At 37.1% G+C, this 8603-nt stretch overlaps 1 pseudogene; it reads left to right on the top strand.

Annotated features, from left to right (window-relative positions):
• On the top strand, window positions 6167–7105 carry LOC108636129 (annotated as a pseudogene).

Raw genomic sequence — 8603 nt, 5'->3', positions numbered from 1 at the left:
ACAAAACAGTGAATATGTTGTTCAATTAAGTTCTTAGTGAAAATGAAAAATGCATCCTTTATTTTTGCTTAAAAACTGAAAAAGCTTCTTGGCCAACACAATAGTATTAAATGTTAAATAACAAATAATGAAATGGGATTTACAACATAAGACTTGCAAAGATTGATATCCTTGAATGTATAAAAATATCTTAGAAAAGAATAAGTTAAGTTCAGTCGCTTAGTCGTGTCCGACTCTTCGCAACCCCAAGAGCCGCAGCACTCCAGGCCTCACTGTCCATCACCAACTCCTGGAGTCCACCCAAACCCATGTCCATCGAGTCAGTGATGCCATCCAACCATCTCATCCTCTGTTGTCCGCTTCTCCTCCTGCCCTCAATCTTTCCCAGCATCAAGGTCTTTTCAAATGAGTCAGCTCTTCACATCAGGTGGCCAAAGTATTGGAGTTTCAGCTTCAATATCAGTCCTTTTAATGAACACCCAGGACTAATTTCCTTTTGAATGGACCGGTTGGATCTCCTTGCAGTCCAAGGGATTCTCAAGAGTCTTCTCCAACACCTCAATTCAAAAGCATCAATTCTTCAGCACTCAGCTTTCTTCACAGTCCCACTCTCACATCATACATGACCACTGGAAAAACCATAGCCTTGACTAGACAGACCTTTGTTGACAAAGCAATGTCTCTACTTTTTAATATGTTGTCTAGATTGGTCATAACTTTCCTTCCAAGAAGTAAGGGTCTTTTAATTTCATGGCTGCAATCACCATCTGCAATGATTTTGGAGCCCCCCCAAAATAAAGTCAGGCACTGTTTCCCCATCTATTTGCCATGAAGTGAAGGGACCAGATGCCATGATCTTAGTTTTCTGAATGTTGAGCTTTAAGCCAACTTTTTCAGTCTCCTCTTTCACTTTCATCAAGAGGCTCTTTAGATCTTCTTCACTTTCTGCCATTAAGGGTGGTGTGATCTGCATATCTGAGGTTATTGATATTTCTCCCAGCAATCTTCATTCCAGCTTGTTCCTTGTATGTATCTCCCTACAAATTTCCCTGAAAAAGTACATTTAGTTACAATTCTCAAAATTGTATACCTATAATTCAAAGTCAGATCACATGTGTATACACCCTATGCCTACTGATTTCTAGGTATGGCCAACTGTATGAAATGACCATCATTTGGCTAAACTCTTTCCTGTGCCATAAATGTAAGACTTTGTCCCTGATGGTAACAGTGTGTCTCAGGTGCTATTTTGCTGAGTCATCACAAGTGAGTCTGCCTGGATACACCTAAAGGTAGCATTTCATTTTTGAAAACAAAATTTTCATATAAAAACATATAAAAGTTATATCTTTATAATTAAATAGAATTACCATAGGATGTATATAAATGGTAGATTACAAGTTTACAAATTTGGTTATGTACTTTTGGTTGAAGGGAAAAATCTCTGATGCTACTTTTACAACATAATTTATGCTGGTAATTACTACATCATTTTTTTTCCTTTTTATGTTCATATTTTTATAGTATCCATGAGTTGTTTAAAGAAAGTGGATAAAGGCTTGTTATGCCAATTTAATTGCCTTATACACTGTAAAAAAAAAATCAAACATTCTATCATTGACTTTTATTATCCTGCACCATCACAGTGTGTCTAATGCTATTGTTGCATTTTCTTGTCCTCAAAGACAATGTTCCCACTGCTACCTTGTGGAAAGTTGATTGCCAAAACTTATATTAACATTCCTTAGTGACTTTTAAATGTGGGTCTCCAAGGACTCTTTTGTTTGTTGATTCAATTGACTCATTATAGGTGGGATACATGAGTTAACTAGTTATAACATTTGGTGCCAAATACATTTTCCTGACCAAAAAGTTCATCATATCAACTACTCCTAGTCAATTGTTCTCCCGTGTTATACCTTTAGCCCTTTAGAAAAGACATTCTTTATTTGAGCTAGCAAGAGAAGAACATATATTCTCAGTGTAAAATGGCACAGGGTCTCTCACAGAGGGAGCTGTCTGATATAGGAGGGCTCTGGGCATTTTCAGGGATTTCCTAGCTGAATGTGATTCCCTGAGAAAACAGAATTCACATGTCTCCTCTAGCATATTCCTGTTCAGCATGTGTATCATTATGAGTATCTTCAAATAAACTGTCAACAGGTGCCATGAAATAACTTAATGGTGACAGGGTAAGTATGAAAATGTTTGCTCCTTCAGTCATTTACACACTATGTGTGCATGTTTTCTGGCAGAAGGTGGGAGGTGGATGGGAATGTCATGATAGATTTCTGTCTCTAAGCAAAGTGTCAGACATTTTTAATTGATATTTAAAATTTTTACTGCAGTATAGATTTACATTGTCATGTTAGTTTCAAGTGTACCGCAAAGTGCATCAGTTAACTGTGCTCATTGTGTTCAGTGGCTCAGTCATGCCCAACACTTCTGAAACCCCATGGACTATAGCCTGCCAGGCTCCTCTACATGGGATTTTTCAGGCAAGAATACTGGAGTGGGTTGCCATTTCCTCCTGCAGGGCACCTTCCTGACCTAGGGATCAAATCCATGTCTCTCGCGTCTCCTACATTGATAGACAGATTCTTAATCACTGAGCTGTCTGGGAAGCCCTGAGTCAGTTATACATATGCATATATCCTCTTTTTTTAGATTTCTTTCCCATATATGCCATTACAGAGTATTGAATAGAGGTCCCTGTGCTATATAGTAAGTCCTTATTGGTTGTCTATTTTACATACATTACTGTGTATATATCAATCCCAACCACCCAATTTATCTCTCCCCCTCCCTGTGTACCAACCAATAAGGTGAATACTAATGCTAGTATTTGATGGAAATTTCCAACAGTCATTTTTCTAGAATGATGGCCCCTAGAAATCATTAGCAGATTTGGTTTGGGAATAACACACACACACACACACACACACATATCAATAGCAGAGATTTTATTCATTTTGTTAACCTTTTTTAAAATTAAAATGTTTTGTTAAAGTTAGAGCAGGATTTTGCCAATTTGAATATGTCAACATTATTAAATATTTATCAATGAACAGCTGGACTCAGGGAAAAACAATATATTGATTACTAAAGATAAGATTGTTTCAAGACCCAAGCAAATCTGAATCAGATATGAAGGGAACTACTGGGTGGTGAACTGAGTTCATGAAAAGGAAACAAAACAGGGACTCTCAGTGTGAGCTACAGTCACCATCAGATGACAATAAACTGTTCAAGAGGGTATCAACCTTTCATCCAACTTTATCTACCCTGAACCTCAATTAATATCCCTCCAACAGATGGTTGGATGGCATCACGGCTCAATGAACATGAGTTTGAATAAACTCCAAGAGTTGGTGATGGACAGGGAAACCTGGTGTGCTGCAGTCCATGGGGTCACAAAGAGTCAGACACGACTGAACAACTAAACTGAACTGGACTGCAGCACTCCAGGCATCCGTGTCCATCACCAACTCCTGGAGTTTACCCAAACTCATGTCCATTAAGTTGGTGATGCCATCCAACCATCTCATCTTCTGTCGTCCCCTTCTCCTCCTGCCCTAAATCTTTCCCAGCCTCAGGATCTTTTCAAATGAGTCAGCTCTTCTCATCAGGTGGCCAAAGTATTGGAATTTCAGCTTCACCATCAGTCCTTCTAATGAATAATCAGGTTGATTTCCATTAGGATTGACCGGTTGGATCTCCTTGCAGTCCGAGGGACTCTCAAGTGTCTTCTCCAACACCACACTTCAAAAGCATCAATTCTTCGGTGCTCAGCTTTCTTTTTGGTCCAATACTTACATTCATACATGATACTGGAAAAACCATGACTTTGACTATATGGACCTTTGTCAGCAATGTAATATCTCTGATTTTTAATATGCTGTCTAGATTGGTCAAAACTTTTCTTACAAGGAGAAAGAATCTTATGATTTCATGGTTGTAGTCACCATCTGCATTAATTTTGAAGCCCAAGAAAATTGTCTGTCACTGTTTCCATCATTTCTCCATCTATTTGCCATGGAGTGAGGGGACCAGAAGCCATGATCTTTGTTTTTTCAATGTTGAGTTTTAAGCCATATTTATCACTCTCCTCTTTCACTTTCATCAAGAAGCTCTCTAGTTCCTCTTCTCTTTCTGCCATAAGTGTAATGTCATCTGCATATCTGAGGTTATTGACACTTCTCTGGCAATCTTGTTTGCTGCTTGTACTTCATCCAGACTGGCATTTCACATGATGCACCCCGCATATAAGTTAAATAAGCAGAGCAACAGTATACAGACTTGACACACTCCTACCCAATTTGGAACTAGCCTGTCATTCCATGGTCTGGAATGTACTAACTGCTGATTGGAATGTTGGAATGTTCTAACTGTTGCTTCTTGACCTGCATACAGACTTCTCAGGAGGGAGGTAAGGTAGTCTGGCATTCTCATCTCTTGAAGAATTTTCTACAGTTTGTCATGATCTACACAGTCAAAGGCTTTGGCATAATCAATAAAGCAGAAGCAGATGTTTTTCTGGAACTCTCTTGCTTTTTCTATGACCTAATGGATGTTGGCAATTTGATATCTGGTTCCTCTGCCTTTTCTAAATACAGCTTGAACATCTGGAATTTCATGGTTCATGTACTGTTGAAGCCTGGCTTGGAGAATTTGGAGTTTTACTTTGCTAGCATGGGAGATGAGCACAATTGTGCAGTAGTTTGATCATTCATTGGCATTGCTTTTTGTTGGGATTAAAATGAAAACTGAGCTTTTCCAGTGCTGTGGCCACTGCTGAGTTTTCCAAATTTACTGTCATATTGAGTGCAGTGCTTTAACAGCATCATCATTCAGGATTTGAAATAGTTCAACTGGAATTCCATCACCTCCACTAGCTTTGTTCATAGTGATGCTTTCTAAGGCATGGAGTATTATGATTATATTTAATTATATGGATATATGACTTAGACTGAAGTAAGTCCCAGGAAGATACATGATGGAGTGCTTTATAATGGCTGCTGAGGTTCAAATCCAGACAGTAAGTGTCTGAGAAATAAATGCAACACAAAAAAGTAAAGGCAAAAATGTGGACTTGAAAGAAATGAAAATGGAGGAAAGAGAGTTTCATAGTGAGGATATTCACCAACTTTTGCATTGACTTTTTAACCATAATAGAGCATGTAAATATGCTTCAACCTGAGTGTTAAATGAAAGCATCAAAGTAAACCTTTTATATCCTTCAGCAGTTCATTCACTGCACTCAGCGTTACCTCACAATGTGATGAAGGGTGTAACAAAATAGCCAGACTGTATTACATAGTGTTATCCAATGAGAAGATCCAAGATACAGGTAATTAAGCTTAGACTAGAAAGTTAAGATTACAAATATAAATGCTTTAGAATAAAGACATGTTTTGCCATTATAATGAATTCTCAATCTTTAGAAAGCAACAATTATGTTTTAGAGAAAACTGAAAGTTTAAAATCCCAGGTGGCACAGTGGTAAACAACCTGCCTGCCAATGCAGGAGACACAGAGATATAGGTTCAGTCCCTGGGCCAGGAATATCTCCTGGAGGAGGAAATGGAAAGCCATTCCAGTATTCTTGCTTGGAAAATTCCATGGACAGAGAAGCCTGGTGGACTACAGTCCATAGCATCACAAACAGTCAGACCAGACTGAGTGAGCATACAAAATTTTATTTTAGGATTTTAATATTTCCCAAATTCTAAAGCAAAGGAATGAGATTGAAGTTAATATTTTTTTTATTTACTTATGAGTTAAAGGAAACATTTGGCCATATAAAAAGATCTATAATATAGAAAATGAAAAATTAATGTAATTACTATACCACCCAGGCTAAAAGTTAAATCCTTAATTAACTATGAATTAATTTTGGAGTTTACTAAAAGAAAAGTTAGGTTGCAATTCAGCAACTAAAACATATATAAAAGTTTCACTTGATCATTAGGTACAAATAGATGGGGAAACTCAGCTCATGTAAAACAAGAAATGTATTCCTTACATCAATAATTAAAGCCCATGGATATTGGATGACTCAGATAACCAAGAGAGTTCTCATCATTGGCTGTTTTCATCATTCAATTCTGCAGTTCAAATCTCTCTGACATTTACAGGTGGGTTTGGCAAAATCCAGGAGTCAATAATGAGAAATCACACCGCAGTAACAGTGTTCATCGTTCTGGGACTGACAGATGATCCTCAGTTGCAGATTTTGCTCTTTATTTTTCTATTTATCACCTACATTTTGAGTATAACTGGAAATCTGACCATCATTATCCTAACTTTGGTGGATCCTCACCTTAAAACGCCCATGTATTTTTTTCTCCAAAATTTCTCTTTTTTAGAAATCTTGTTTACAACCACCTGTATTCCAAGATTCCTCTACAATATGTCAACTGGGGACAGAGTGATTACCTATAAGGCATGTTTCATACAACTATTTTTAACCGATCTCTTTGGGGTAACTGAATTTTTTCTCTTGGCAGCCATGTCATATGATCGTTACGTGGCCATCTGCAAACCCTTGCATTATATGCCCATCATGAGTAACAAACTGTGCAAAACAATGGTCATCTGCTGCTGGATGGCAGCACTTATGACTATCCTCCCACCACTCAGCTTAGATTTTCATCTGGAATTCTGTGATTCAAACATCATTGATCATTTTGTCTGTGATATATCACCTCTCCTGAAGATCTCATGCTCAGACACATGGTTAATTGAGCAGATGGTTATAGCCTGTTCCGTACTGATCTTCATCATCACTCTCCTTTGTGTAGTTCTCTCCTACGTTTATGTCATAAGGACAATTCTAAAATTCCCTTCTCTTTAACAAAGAAAAAAAGCTTTTTCTACATGTTCTTCCCACATGATTGTACTTTCCATCTCTTATGGCAGTTGCATTTTCATCTATATCAAGCCGTCTGCAAAAGAAGAGGTAAATATTAACAAAGGTGTATCACTGCTTATTTCTTCCATATCACCAATGTTGAATCCTTTCATATATACTCTGAGGAATAAGCAAGTTAAACAAGCCTTTGATGACTCACTCAAAAAAATTGCATTTCTCTTAAGAAAGTAAAATGTACCTGTCAATAAGCCAGCTCCAAAGGTGCACATCTGTCTCATTTTCACAAATTTAAGAGAGAATTTCATATTTTTTAGCTTGTAGACCAATCAGCTTGACTTCAGAGCCACTTAGTCATTAATTTTCACTTCTATTCATATACTGAAGAACTAATTATTGAACATTGCTCTATGAAGAACAAAATATATCACTTATAATTCTTTAACCAGACCTACCATGTTTAAGTCATTCCTTTTACTTCTTTTAAATTATGTCCCCAGGTATTATATATTACTGGCATAGAGAAGTCTTTCCTTTTTTAGAATTATAATTGATATGCTCTATTTATTACCTTCAAATGCACAGTGACTCCATACTGTTATACATGGTAAAATCATCACCACAGTATATCTAGTTATGGTCAGTCTGTTGAGCTTCTAGATGTTAACATATTAATAAGAGATGATTATTGGCAATGTTAAACCAATATTGTTAACATCTTAGATGAAATACAAGTTACTTGAAAGATAAATATTACAAACCTAACTCAAAAATAAATAAAGAATCTTTCTCATAGTACCTTTGTTTCTGTTTCAGAAATTAAATTAATGTCTAAAAATCTTTTCACAAAGAAAACTCCAAAATCATGTTGACTCAAAATCATGTGGATGAATACTATCAAAAAGATAAATAACACATTCTATGTGAATTGTTACAGAACACACAAAAGATAACACTTTTCAATCTTTATGAAATCCATATAAATGATACAAATACCAGGCCAAGAAATTACAAGAATAAAATTGTAGATCAACACTCCTTATGATGACACATGCAAACATCCTTAACAATTTGCTATCAAAGCTCAATGATAATTGTTGTTGTTTTTATTCAGTCACTCAGTTGTGTCCAGCTCTGTGACCCCATGGACTGTAGCATGCTAGGCTTCCCTGTCCTTCACCATCTCCTGGAGTTGACTCAAACCCATGTCCATTGAGTCAATGATGCCATCCAACCACCTCATCCTCCATAGCCCCCTTTTCCTTCTGCCTTCAATCCTTCCCAGGATCAGGGCCTTTTCAAATCAGCTCTTTGCATCAGGTGGCCAAAGTGTTGGAACTTTAGCTTCGGTATTAAAACAACCAGTGAGCCAACAACCAACAAAAGCGTCAATTCTTCAGCTTTATGATGTAACTCTCGTGTCACGTAACTACTAGAAAAACCATAGCTTTGACTATCCAGACATTTGTTGGCAAAGTGATATCTCTGCTTTTTAGCACACTGTCTAGATTTGCCATAGCTTTTCTTCCAAGAAGCAAGCATCTTTTAATTTCATGGCTACAATCACCATCCACAGTGATTTTGGAGCCCAAGAAAATAAATCTGTCACTCTTTCTATTGTTTCCCCATCTATTTGCATGAAGTGATGGGACCAGATGCCATGCTCTTAGTCTTTCGAATTATGAGTTTAAGCCAGCACTATAGTTACCAGATAAATTATAATTACCAGGTA

Source organism: Capra hircus, chromosome 5 (assembly GCF_001704415.2).
Source record: "Capra hircus breed San Clemente chromosome 5, ASM170441v1, whole genome shotgun sequence".
Classification (NCBI taxonomy): domain Eukaryota; kingdom Metazoa; phylum Chordata; class Mammalia; order Artiodactyla; family Bovidae; genus Capra; species Capra hircus.
Note: the sequence above shows the minus strand (reverse complement) of the source record. Positions and strands in the feature narration are given on the sequence as shown.